Source organism: Trichechus manatus, unplaced genomic scaffold (genome assembly GCF_000243295.1).
Source record: "Trichechus manatus latirostris isolate Lorelei unplaced genomic scaffold, TriManLat1.0 scaffold00157, whole genome shotgun sequence".
Classification (NCBI taxonomy): domain Eukaryota; kingdom Metazoa; phylum Chordata; class Mammalia; order Sirenia; family Trichechidae; genus Trichechus; species Trichechus manatus.
Window position 1 is genome coordinate 1,529,215 of NW_004444093.1, and position 13,950 is coordinate 1,543,164.

Here is a 13,950-nt window from a genome sequence, read left to right on the forward strand (position 1 = left end):
AGGATGAACATCATAATAATTTGATGCCCTTTTTAAAAATCGTTTTTAGACATTCTCTTTTAGCATTTGGAAAATTTACACTTCTTCTCCTTCAGTGTTTTCTCATTCCACAACCCCACCTGTCTTTTATTTGGTCATACGTTTTTATAAGAGTACCTCGGTGGTAGAAACAGTTAGGCACTCAGCTATTAATGAAAAGTTTGATAGTTTGAATCCACTCAGAGACTCCTCAGAAGAAAGGCCTGGAAATCTATTTCTGAAAGGTCACAGCCATTGAAAACTCTACGGAGAAGTTCTACTCTGAAACTTAGGGAGTACCCACGAGTCGGATTTGACTCGATAGCAACTGGTTGTTGTTGGTTGTATATATTCTTATACTTGAGAGTCATTCATTCATTATTCTGTCATAGTCCTCTGTCATAAAAACAAGCATATAAATTTAAATTGTAAAATATGTTTCATTTGCTGGAACGATAAGGGTTAAAACTTTTCTTGCACATTAATCATCATTATAATTATTCTTAGTCAAATGTGATCAGAAACAACATCAACATGTTAAATTGTCATAAAGTCTCACTAAATATCATTACTTTGTGTATCCATAGATTAATATTGCTTACAGGGAGAAGCAGGCAGCCGTCTGCCTCAATTCTCTTCTTGCTTTCAGTTTTATAAATATAAGCATATTTACTTTTTCTTGTGAATAGGATTTTTATAATATCAGTGTCACTCAATCATGTAAACTCCTTCCTAGCTAAATACCAAAAACTGTATACTGGTCAAACATCAAAAATTAGTTTCAATGATATATCAGCAGACAACTCTATTAAGTACTCTGTCCATTTAGTAGAAAGGAAAAAGTGAAAATGCCCTGACTTCAAGAGGATTCCTGGAGAACATTGTGATCTGCCAGAAGGGCCCCTACTGGACTGAAACACTTGTTACCCCACAGGAAGAGCAGATCCTCTCTGGGTTGACTCCAGGCAGAGCAGAGAGGGGACAGAGGACAGAATAAGGAAATGACACTCTCACAGGCCAAAGCCATGTAGGCCATAAAGGTGTGAAGGGTCTCCTTAGGCTTGGGGAGGAGAAGATGGTAGAGCTCAGGGAGTGCACTGAAGAGGAGGTCCATCTCCTCTCCCAGCTCAATCCCATGACCAGGCTCCAGGAGGATGATGGCCCCTCTGAGCCAGACCTAGGGCAGAGGGGTTTAGGACAGCAGTCATGTGATCAAACCCCAGAGAGGTGGCTATGACCACAGAACTTGCAGCCAAAGCTGATTTTTCCAAATGAAAGCAACTCAGAAGAAATTGATGGAAATTTCACCCCTTCCTCTCTGGCCTGCCCCTTACTACCAGTTTTAGGGCCCCTCAATTGGGATCCCCAGAGGAGGAGTAAATTTGCATAAAGACCAACAGTCTCTGCACCAAAGGGCCTCAGAAGTGAATAAGAGGGTTCTGGGGATCCAGCTGGGCTGCAGGCTCAGGAGGCAGAGCTCTGGGTGTAACCATCATGGCCTGGACCCCTCTCTTGCTCCCCTTCCCCACTCTCTGCACAGGTGCTGCCCTTGGGCTTAGCCCCATAGGACTCTGAGCTAGGCCTGCCCAGAAGCCTGAGCTTAGCCCAGTCATGGCCTCAGGGGGGCCGCCTGGGAATGAGCCCCACGGCCTCAGACCCTCCTCTCTTTTCCTCTCCTCTCTTACAGGCTCCATGCCCTCCTATGAGCTGACTCAACCACCCTCAGTGTCAGTAGCTCTGGGACAGACATCCAGCATTACCTGCTCTGCAGATAACACCGAGGATAACTATGTTCACTGGTACCAGCAGAAGTCAGGCCAGGCCCCTGTTCTGGTCATCTATGAGGACAACAAACAGCCCTCAGGGATCCCTGATCGGTTCTCCGGCTCCAGCTTGGGGAACACGGCTACCCTGACCATCAACAGGGCCCAGGCCAAGGACGAAGCGGACTATTACTGTGCCACAGTCCGGGGCAGTGGGAGCAGCTGGCAGTGCTCACAGTGACATAGTAGACGGGGAAGTGGGACAGAAACCTGCCACCCCAGGCTTGCTCTCACTCTGACCTGCCATCAAGGAGCCAGAGTTCAAAGCCTTAGCATCCAGCATCCTCTCAGGTTCTGGCCCGCCTCTCCATGTCAGGGAGACTCTGAGCAGGTCCTCCAGCTTCTAAGGTCCTCCGTTTATCCCTCTGAGAAATGGGCAGTCTGTCTTGAGCTAAGGGAACTGCTGTTGGGTTTGAGAAGAAACAAAAGGTTCCTCCCAGCCCTGAGCCCTTCCTGCCTTGAAATTTCACAGAAACCACAGAGGAAGTAAAGCCCTGGCCTGGATTGTACCTGGGAAGTGTCTCCTGACTTCACCACCTTCGCATTGCCCCCAAAGTCCTGCTAAAGTTCAGATGGGGTGACTCCAGCTCTCTGTGCAGTTTGGATTTTATCATTGGGTTCTGCATTTTTTCCTTGAACTCACTAATAAGCCCCATGCCAAGGGCAAGTATCTGCCCTTCACTCCATCATCACAGCTACAGACATGAGGGGAAGGTCCTGGATTGGCAGGTCTTGGTGTCTCCTGCCCGGAAAGATGTCTAATCCAAGGGCCATCAGTCCAGATTCATTGGAGTTTCCTTATTCTCTCAATCTCTCTTTGCCTCTCTTTCTCTCTCTCCATAAACATACACACATAGTTAAGTACACATGTAAGTCCACGCATGAGAATATTAGCAATTATCTGTCTTCTCCATAGTCACACTTCACCAGTTGCATGAGAGTGTCTTTTTACACTTGCTGAATTTTGTAACGAATGAGAAAATGGTCTCCCACGGCCCCTGAGCCTCTCAACCAGGCTGGCTAATCAGAAGCCTTGGGCCCAGAACATTCCTTGATAATGGAGGCTGGGAACTGTGCCTCCCTCTCTCCCAGTTTCTTCTTCCTTCTGAGGGAGACTCCTTCCCTGTTATGGACCTAACGGGTACCTCTTTGTTCTGCTTCTGTGTGTGCAACATATGGCACTTGGCCAACCCCACTACTATGTTTGTTCCTGGCGAGGAGGGAATGGAGTCCTCACCAGCCACACTAGGGAAGTGTGTGCAGAACTCCAGCCCTGTGTCGGCTACAGGGAGTGATTGGCTAACCTTGGGGAACCGGTGCCCACTAGTGAAGCCAGCCTTGATCTGTCTCCTCTCTATGTGAGCAAAACATTGTTCCATCCACTGCCTGTGTGTGAGTCGTACTTTTATTGGCAATCCCACACCTAGGCTCAGTAGAATCCCTAGATTCAGATCATCACAATTGGATGTGACTTCTCCCCAGTTCAGCATTTTGCAAACAGGATTCCTTGGAACCCTAGGCTTCCAGAAAGTTTTGAAAATAGCTCTTAACCACTGCGCCACCAGGATTTAGGTGATGATTATTTCAAACAGCTATTGAGGTCTCAGAAACCCTGGTGGTTAAGAGCTACAGCTGCTAACCAAAAGGTCAGCAGTTCGAATTTACCAGGCACTCCTTGGAACCCGTATGGTGCAGTTTTACTCTGTCTTATAAGGTCGCTGTGAGTCAGAATCGACTCCACGGCAACAGGTTTGACTTGGTTTTATTGATGTCTCAAAGCACACAGAGAAAAGTTTATGTTTAAAAGTCACCTGGAGGGAAGAGGCTCAGGAAGTAGCATGAGTAGCTTCAGGAGGTTTTGTCCAGAATAAGAGGTGTCACACCTGGTGATAACCTGGTGATGGCGCCGTGTAGTGACGACAAGGTCTAAGTCCCCTGAGAAGGACTTCAGCCCACTGAGCTCACATCTCATTGTCCAGCACGGATCACATGGTCAATGCTGGCTGTCAGGAACCTGGGAGAAGCCCTGTGTCTGGGTTTGAAATAAAGGAGTTGATGCACAGTTAGGAGGGGATAGGGATGTATGCTGGGTCTCCAAACAGGTGTGTCAACTACACTGACCCCACCAAAAATACTGAAAGCTCCTGAGGGTATGATGTCGTCCATCTGGCTGCTCAATCTCCAGGCAGACAGGGGCCCCTAGAGACACAGTGCATTGATCAGGGGGTCCAGGATCCCAGAAGGGGTTTTGATCTGCCCCTAGACCAAGGGCACCTCTAGTCTTCAACACCGGTGCAGAGAAGCCACCAGGGGGCAGCAGAGAGTCGTGGGGCACAGGCACTGAGACGAAGCCCTGGGCAGCAGGTGTTCAATCCTTCCAGGGATCCCAGAGTGCAGCCAGGGACGTCACCATGACCTCAGACCTGGCAGAAAGGTGTCCTTTTCTAGAGCACCATCCTTGTCATTACCTTCGTGTCTCTCGGATCTAGCTCTCAGAGACACTGCCTCTTTCTTTGACCACGGGCCCGGGGAACATCCTTTCTTCTCTCAGGCCAGGCTGGTTGTGCAAACTCTGTTACTCTCCCCAAATGCCCAACCCTCCAGGATCGAACATCCTCCTCCTGCACCTGTGGTCTGAGGATCTGTTTGTCCTGCCACACAGCTGCTCCCCATGGTCTCCGGAAGCTCCTCCCACGTCCATCTCCTTGGTCTCAGAAAACCTCTCTCTGAGGGATACATTTTATTCTTCCTGGTTCCCTGTGCCTGGCACACAGTAGTATCTTGGTAAATTTTTTATTGATTCATTAATTAAAGTTTTTATGACATGATGCATTTTCCCCAGCACCTGAAGGCATCTTAATTACAATAAACAATCAAAAGGTGTCTTGGGTTCTGCACTCCACTCTCATTCTCTCATACAACAAGCCTGTCTTTCATCTCCTCATCTCTCCCTGTCCCTGACTGCACCCTGGGGACACTAAGGCAAAGCACCTGTCACCTGCTCAGGAGCTCACAGACAACGGCAGAGACTGAGAATGTCTCAATGATCCTTACAATCCCCATGTGCCCTGGTCAGGGGGGACTCTACTCCAGTTCTTCCACTCAGGGCTGTGACCTGGGTGGGACCTGCACCTCCCTGAGCTCCTGTTGTCACCTGTGGGATGGGAGAGGATGGGATTCAATGGGTCCTTGAATGTCAGTGGAGACATCATATTGTAAGTTTCCAGGGGTGGAGTCTAGGACTAGATCTGGCATTTGACTCCTCCGCAAGTGTCCATAGACAGGACACCTCTGATCCTGGACTAAAACGAACTGCCTCCCTGCAGAGCCAAGGTGGGCAGAGGAAGAGCCTGGGGTCCAGGAATACTCCAGCAACCCCACTGTGACTCTCTGGCCCCTTCCAGGACGGGCCACAGGATCTCTTGTGGGCACGGACCTCTGGGTCCTGTAAAATTAGAACAGACATCATCACCATTGGGCCCTATGCTCATCAGGTCACCCAGGAGTGAGGCCAGGATGCAGTGTGGATGTGGAGATGTCAACCCAGAGCCATGGGACTGGCATGGGGGAGGCCCCGAGGATGAAGATGAGTTGCAGGGGCCACTTTCCCTCTTTGTGTCCCTGGTGCTGAGCTTTCTCTGGAGCCACACAGTCCCCTCCAGAGCAGAACTGAGCTCTGCTGATTTGCATAACAAGAAGTCTGTTCAGCAAGGGGATAAGAAAGGCCTGGGGGAGACTGTACCTAGCATCATCTCAGGAAGCAGGTCTTTGAGTGCCTCCACCATGGCCTGGACTCCCTTCCTCTTCACCTTCCTCACTCACTACACAGGTGCTGCCTGCGGATGTCCCCTTCTTGTAGCCCTGGGGTCTGAGACAGGCCTGGCCTGACTCTGAGCTCAGCAGGGCCCAGTAGGCATTGTTGAAGCTGTACTCACTGAACTGAAGCCCTGCAGCAACACCTCATCCAGTGGGGGCGGGGAGGGTTGTCCTTCATGCAAGGGCTCCATCCTCCAGCCAAGGCCTTAGACCCCTGTGACAGGGGCTGACGGGAAAGGGCCATGTGGGTCCACAGATTCCCTGGAGCTCCGGAGAGGGGGTACCTACTGAGGTTGAGCCCCTCAGCTGCAAGCCCACCTCTCCTCTCTCCTGCAGGCCTTGCAGCCTCCTATGAGCTGACTCAGCAATCCTCAATGGGATTTCAAATGGGACAAATATGTGATTGGTGCCTCATAAATTCACTTTCACTTTTAGGATCCACCAACTCTAATAGGGGCAAACCTATTAATTCAATGGGAACATAAAATCCAACTCTACCTTGTGCCCTTTAGGTCTTCAAAGGTGGCATTAATCTATGCCATTCCCCACCTGATACCATATGTAAACTACACTTAATAGGTTTTCTGATAAGTAAATATACTCTGATAGGATGAAGTAAGGATGAAGAAAGATTCAGGATTCACCAGGTGGCCTTCCTACTCCAATAACTCTACCCACAGGCCAAGACACCAATGTGGGGATGGTGCCACCTGACCAAGATAGTCCATCCAGTGACTCATTCGGAGGGGAGAAATGACCACCAGGCAGGAGCCTGACCCCAGAGGACACTGATGTGAGGGTCAGGCCTCTATTCCTGTGCCCCATCCTGACAGTGAGGTTATTTGTGATGTGTGGTTCCCCAGGGATCAGGGTCAGCTCAGATCCCAGCACGTCCAATAGTTCTTCACATGGTCAGGTGTCCCCTTTATCTGGAGACAACCTCAGGGATAAATATGCTCACTTGTACTAGCAGAAGCCAGGCCAGACCCCTATGTTGGCTATCTATGTTGATAACAGCTGGCCTACAGAGATCCCTGATCAATTCTCTGGCTCCACATTATGGTACACAGCCAACCTGACCATCAGCAGGGCCCAGGCCAAGGAGGAGGCCGACTATTACTGTTATGTGTGGGACAGTAGTGCTGCTCAAAGTGACACAGGAAGAGGGGGAAGGGAGACACAAACTTGCCCACCTGGCCTGGCTCACCTGGCCCCTCCCCACCCTTACCCTGAACAGGACAAACCTTCACCATGGGATAGAACTCTCCAGTTTTGCCTCAGCCTTACACTCCTAATAGAAGGGACTAACTTCCTGTCCCTACAGGCCCCAGAACATTCCACTGTAAATGGAGCAGGTCATTCCGAACTATCACCTCCAGCTGCCTAAAGACCCCAGGCACCTGGAAATCCAGCAGCACTCAGTGTGTGAGAACTAAGGGAGAGCCCACCCTAAAAGGGCCTCAGTGGGGTCTCAGAGGGAAGTCAACGGGTGTTTACAGGGACAAGTGTCAGCATGGGGCTGTGTGAGGCAGTTCTTTCAAGGAAGGAAACATCTAGAAATGGACCACATTTGTGAGATAACAGCACAGGATTGGGGACACAGAGGGAAACATCTAGAAGCAAGTCTGGATAGTAAACTTTGATCTGATGAGCGAGCTGTTTGTCCAGATGTGCAAACGTTTACCCGGATAAGTGGTGTTCAGTAGTTAAAGGAAAATACTGGAAATTTGTGGTTAATTTGCTCATTATTCTTCATGGAACAAATTGTTCTCCTCCTCATTATCCAATCCACAAAAGCCATTCTCGCCTGCAGGGGGCAGCGTTGTCATAAAGCTCATGTTGGGTGTCAGCATCTGTGGGAAATGGGCCCTTGACTCACCTCCTTCAGGACAAGCTGTGAACCTGCAGAGTGAAATGCAGAAGCCTCGTCCTTCTTCCAAGGGGACACTGAAAGGCTAGACTGGGGACCTCACAGAGGATCCTTTTTCTTGTCATGTCCCTCTAGATGGAACCCATCCTGAGCAGCACCTTCAGCCTGCAGGGTACTTCAAAGAGGAGGACTTTCTAGGTGTGGACCTTCAGCCTCAGACTCATCACTCCCCCAGCAGGACCCTTGGTCTGTGAGAGATGCCATTTCTGAACACACCAGGCTGGATCATGTGTGGTTATTCCTAGAGATGTCCAGTGGCCCTCAGGTTTCTTTATCAACTCTGATTCCAGTTGGAAAAGCAGACTTCAGGGACTCAAGCTGTTTGGACTAGAATCCTCAAACCCTACCTGGTCCAGAGACTGGAGGTCTTCACTCCTTAGAGAAGGGCCTCCTAGGAGGGGCGAGGGAGGGGTTGAGGCTGCAAACATGGTCTTCAAACTCCTTTGCTCTCTACCCTATAGAAGAATTTTCAAATACTCTGCATCCCCTTGCACCTTTTTAGGATGATAACTAAACATTTCCAACAGTTTCTAAAATATTCACATCACCCTGACACATATTCAATGGAGGATGAATGTCATAATGACTTGACGCCCTTTTTAAAAATTCTTTTTGGAGATTCTTTTCTAACATTTGGAAACTTTACACTTCTTCTCCTTCGATGTTGTTCTCATTCCACATCCCTACTGGCTTTTGTTTGGTCAAATGTTTTTATAGGAGTCCCTGAGTAGTACAAACAGTTAAGCACAACTACAAGTTTGCCAGTTCAAATCCACCCAGAGTTCCCTCAGAAGAAAGTCCTGGCAATCTAGTTCTGAAAGGTCACAGCCATTGAAAATCCTATGGAGAAGTTCTACTCTGAAACACACGGAGTTGCCAAGAGTCGGAATCGATTCTACAACAATTGGTTGTTGCTGAATGTATGTACTCTTATACTTGAGAGTCTTTCATTCATTATGCTGTCGTGGTACTCTGTCATTAAGACACACATATAAATTTAAATTATAAAATGTGTTTTATTTACTAAAACAATAAGGATTAAAATTTTTTCTTCTTCATTGATTCTCATTATACTAATTATTAGTATTTTATCACCACAGGATTGCAGACACAGTGGGGAAGTTCTTGAAGCAAGTATTTGATCTGATAAGTGAGCTATTAGCCCAGATGAGCAAAAGATTTACCTGCATAATTTGTTTTCAGGATGTTCCCAAAGCAAGGAGTGACATTATTTCTTGGCTTACACTCTTATCCTCCTGGGCAAGAATTTCATGGGATTAATAATTAAGTACTGTTGACACAGGTGGTCTCAGTCCTGAGGACCAACAAACATTCATGACATGACTAAATGTGGCAATGAAAAACAAAGAGTTTACTAAATCCATAGAGGGATACAGACAAGGACCCCTCCATCTGCAGGAATAATGGATGTTGGGTTTGTGTACCCATCCTACAGGAGGCTGTTCCCCCTTTGATAGAAATGACTATGTGTGGGACCTGTGGAGGGTGTGTTGGGGTGGGCTCCAGTGAGGGAACAAACTCCTCAGGTCTCATGGGTTTTTTTTGAAAGCAGAATTGGAAATCACCTGACATCCAAAAGATTTGTGTGGTAGACATTGTGATCTGCCACCAGACTCTGCTTCTGGAATGGACTTGTTGCCCCATCTGCTGGGAGTGTCACCTGCAGACAGCCTGCCCTCAGCTGTAAGCGCCCTCCAGGATGGCCCTGCCAAGCCCATGCCCCTACCCTGGGCAACTCTGTCCCCCAGTGCCTGATCAATAAGGGTACAAAGCCCAGTCCCTTGGCCCCAATTGGGATAGCTCTTAAGGGCCATCCAGCAACCACAGTCCCCATGTGAGACTGAGGTCTCTTTGGGCCTGCATCACAGCTCGGCTCCTCCTCTACCCTAAGCTTATGTCTGTGCCATCCCTTTCACAGTACGATCCTAAGAGTTCCCCCTAATAAGCCTCCCACACACTGACTCCCTCACAGAGACTGCTTCCCAGGAACCCATCTGCAGTAAGGGGTTATCTAGTCTTCATCATCTACTTCCTCAATTTCTGAGACATACACCAAAAAGCCTTGACCAGAGCTTGCTAATTAAAATCTGTTACTCCTTTGCAAAGAGGCTCCTTGTGTAAACTGCTAGATGTTTTAAAGGCTTGGGAAAATTGTTGTTGTTGTTAGTTGCCTTTGAGTTGATTCCAACTCATGGCAGCCCCGTGTGTTAAAGAGAACTGTGCTCCATAGGGTTTTCTTGGCTGTAATCTTAATGGAAGCATATCACCAGGCCTTTCTTCCATGGCAACACTGGGTGGGTTTGAACCACCAACTCTTAGGTTAGTAGTCAACCACAAACAATTTGCACCACCCAGGGACCTTTGGGAGAAATAAAGTATTGGTAATTTCAGTGCAAAGAGCCTTGGTTGCCCAGTGGTTAACTTGGTTGTTAAAAGAAAGGTAGGCTCATGTGCCCCAATGAGTGTCAGAGTAGAACCATGCTCCATAGGGTTTTCAATGGTTGATTTCAGGAGAAGATTGTCAAGCCTTTCCTCTGAGGCACCTCTGGGTGAACTCAAACCTCCAACCTTTCAGTTAGCAGCCAAGCTGTTTAACTGTTCACACCACCCAGTGACTCCAGACTTTTGGAAAGGACCTATTAAACAGGATTCTGCTGTGTAAAGGCAAACCAACCTAGTCAGGTAAGGTAGGAGCAGCTTGGTGCTGGCCACACCCACTCCAGCTGCTCCAGCCTCCCCGAGGGCACGGGATGGGGGGCGGAGGGGACGCCCTGCAGAGGAGGAATCCCCAGCACTAGGGGTAACAGGTTTCCTGGAGTTCTAGGCTGCATAGGTTTGAACCACCAACCTTTAGGATAGCAGTCGAGCGCAAACCATTTGTGCCACCCAGGGGCCTTTGAGAAAATTAAAGTATTGGTAATGTCAGTGCAGGCAGCCCTGGTGGCTCAGTGGTTAAGTGCTCGGCTGCTAACCAAAAGGACGGTGGTTCAAACCCACCAGCCACCAGGTTGCTTTGACTGTCAAATTTAAAAAAAACTCGGTCATCAAGATAAATACTATTTAAATCAATGCTTTTTTTAACCAAAATCAATGCAAAAAATCCATGATGATCAAGATATCAAATAAAGTCAGGATAGAACCTGCACTTGCTGGGCTCACCTCCCTCACCTTGCCCCAGGCCTGACCCTGGTTCCAGGAATGAGGTGGGGGCAGTGAGGATATAGACCCACAATCTGGCCTTGCATCCCCCTCCTACTTCTACCCCTGCAGCTCTGGTATACACCCCGGGCCTCCCTCTTCTGAGCTCCAGGCTTTTCTGTGCTTCTGTGCTGGAGTCTCTCTCTACTGCTGGTCTCTGCTGCTCATACTGGACTTGCCCTTCCACTGCAGTCCAGGGGCCTGGGTTGGGAGAACTAAGGGCAAAAAGACTTAAATGCCCCAAAATCCCAACCTCCATTTCCAAATGGCTCCACCCTGTGTCCAAAAGGGCTAGTACCAAGAAGTCTCAGGACATCAACTTTATATCAGCTTTCTGCTTATGCTGGGCAAGAAACTCTCCCTCTCTGTGCCTCAGTTTTCCCATCAGTAGATGAGGCTGGAAGTTTCCTGCCAGGTCAGTGACTCTGTGACAACTACAGAGAGAGCAGGAGTCTCTCTCCATTTTCTGGAGAACTAGGGGAAGGAGCTGCACCCCCAGGATCACCAGAGGGGCTAGGGCTATCAGAGTTCCTGGGAGCACTCCAAGGGTTCTCAGGGGCTGAAGAGTCAGACCTGGACTCTGAGAAATTCCAGAACCTGTGTCATATCCCCAAATCAATACTTTGTCCCCTCTGCCTCAGACCTCCCAGTTCCCAGCAGGGAGAAGCACAAGATAAGAAGGACTGGCCAACTTGAATTTGGGGACAGTGGGGAGGAAGAGCTCGGGAGACCTGGGCCTGGGAGAGAGGAGATCGAGGTGGGTCTTGGGCCTGAGGGATGAAAAGGCCATGGAGGAGAAGAGGGCTGGGGACTGACCTTCAGGAGGCCCAGGTGGGAGTCTGACACGGGGATCAGCCTGGAGTAGGCAAACAAGAGTCGACAGGTACACTTCCCTTTGCTCCAGGAGAGAAGGGCCAGAGAGGACCCAGAGGGCTCTGCACAGAAGGAGGGTCCCTGAGTAGGGAGTCTGCCCAGCAGATAGCTGGACTCGGGCTCCTGGCCTGAATCCACAAGGCGAGATGCGCCGGCAGCTAGGCCTGGGCGGATCAGAGCTCCAGCTGCACCAGCTGCAACGCCCAGCCCTCCAAAGCCCCAGGGTCCAGACAGACTCTTATTTCCAACTGAGGCCCCATGGGAGGATTTGGTCAGCGGTCTGCAGCAGTGCCTGCCCAGAGATCATTCTAGGTGCAGGGAGTGGAAGGAAAACAGCTGGGGACAGCTATATTTAGGGACAGCCTCTTCTTCTCCCCGAGACCTGGGTCTATCCCTGGAGGAACCCTGGATTCTGGACCCTGGGCAGTGGGGTAAGTATCACACCCACACCGAGGTGCTGGGGTGGGAGCAACTTCAGCCTGGACCCACCTAAGGAGTGAGGCAGGCATGGGCCAAGTTCCCCACGGGCAGAAACTGAGCTGGACCAGGGGCCCCGCCTGACCCCTCCCCACCCTGTATGAGTACTGTCAGGGCTCCTGCACTGCATTACTGTTCAATTATTTGTCCATCTCCCCACTAATTGTTAGCTCTCCAAAGTCAGGCATATGTGGTATTTGTCTGTGTAATACAGCCCTCAGCACCAGCCCTGACACTCAGAAGTTGTACTAACAAGGTTTGTGGAATGGATAGATGCAGCTGGAGTTCCTGGAAAGCTGACATGATGAGTTAGGTCAAACCATCAAATCATGATCACCTTCATCAACTTCATTGTTTTCCTCCTCTTCCTCCTCCTCCCCCTTCTCTCTCATCATCATCATGGTCTAGAACTGTGAAGGGTCTGAGATTTTATCCTACTTTCAAGCTAACAAGGCAGCCTGCCACAGTTTCCTGGATGCTGGCAGAAGACACAAGACTCCTGGGTCAGACACAAAACACCCGTTGCCATCGAGTCGACTCCGACTCCTAGCGACCCTATAGGACCCTATAGCGACCCTAGTAGAACTGCCCCATAAGGTTTCCAAGGAGCCGCTGGTGGATTCCAACTGCCAACATTTTGTTTAGCAGCCAAGCTCTTAATCACTACATCACCAGGAGTCAGAGACAAAGGGGAGTTTATTACTCACAGTAATAGCAGTAGACAGGCTATCAGCATTTTCTCTCATGAGTTCCACAAGTCTTAATTCCCACAGGCTGATGTAAAAAGGGCCAGGAGACACCTGCACAGCTGAGCTTAGATAGATAGATAGATGATAGATAGATAGATAGCTGCTATCAAGTCAGCTACAACCCATGATGACCTTAGGTACAACAGAATGAAACGCTGCCTTGTCCTGAGTCATCCTCATGATCACTAGCATGTTTGAGTCTGTGGTTGTGGTTATTGTACCAATCCATCTCACCGAAGGTCTCCCTCACCCTTGCTGGCCCCCTACTTCACCAAATACAATGTCCTCCTCCAGCGATTGATCCCTCCTGATGATCTGTCCAAAGCAAGCCAGTCAGACAGTGTTCTACTGTGAACCACAGAGTTTTCCTTGGCTCATTTTCTGAAGTAGATCACCAGGCCTTTCTTCCTAGTCTGTCTTGGTCTAGACGTTCTGTTGAAATCTGTCCACCATGAGTCACCCTGCATTATTTGAAATACTGGTGGCATTGCTTCCAGCATTACAGCAACCTGCAAGCCACCACTGGCAGATGTGTAGTGGACACTTGAGCTTAGGGAACCCAATTCTTGTATACTGAACTGTCAGCATGCCTGACTTTTGCTCCAGAGGGAGAATTTACCTCTATCTTGTCGGCAGTTTACTATACAAATACCTTGAAAAGAGAGTCCAGAACAAAGGCAGTCAGTGTCCCTGCTCACAAGACGTGCAGACATGCAGAGCTCCACGGAGAATCATCTCCTAGCAACAATTATCTATGTAAATATAATGAAGTCCCATGAAAATAACTTATTTCTACCAAATTTGGCAGGAAAGATAAGGAGCGTCTGACTCAAAACTTCAACTAAGCAACTCTTTAATAGATATCACAGAAAATTCTATTTGCTAGGCTCTGAGTTGCCTCTTTAAGAATTTCTGAGGAGAATGAAGAGAACAGGATACAAGGAAAAGATTAGTCCGAAGGACTAATGGACCACAGCTACCAAGGCCTCCACCAGACTGAGTCCAGTACAGCTAGATGGTACCCGGCTACCACCACTGACTGCTC

General features: G+C 49.0%; 1 pseudogene; it reads left to right on the forward strand.

Moving 5' to 3' along the window:
• Nucleotides 1-1,512: 1,512 nt before the first annotated feature.
• LOC101346776 (immunoglobulin lambda-1 light chain-like) overlaps nt 1,513-13,950 on the forward strand; it is a 48,718-nt pseudogene continuing 36,280 nt past the window's right edge.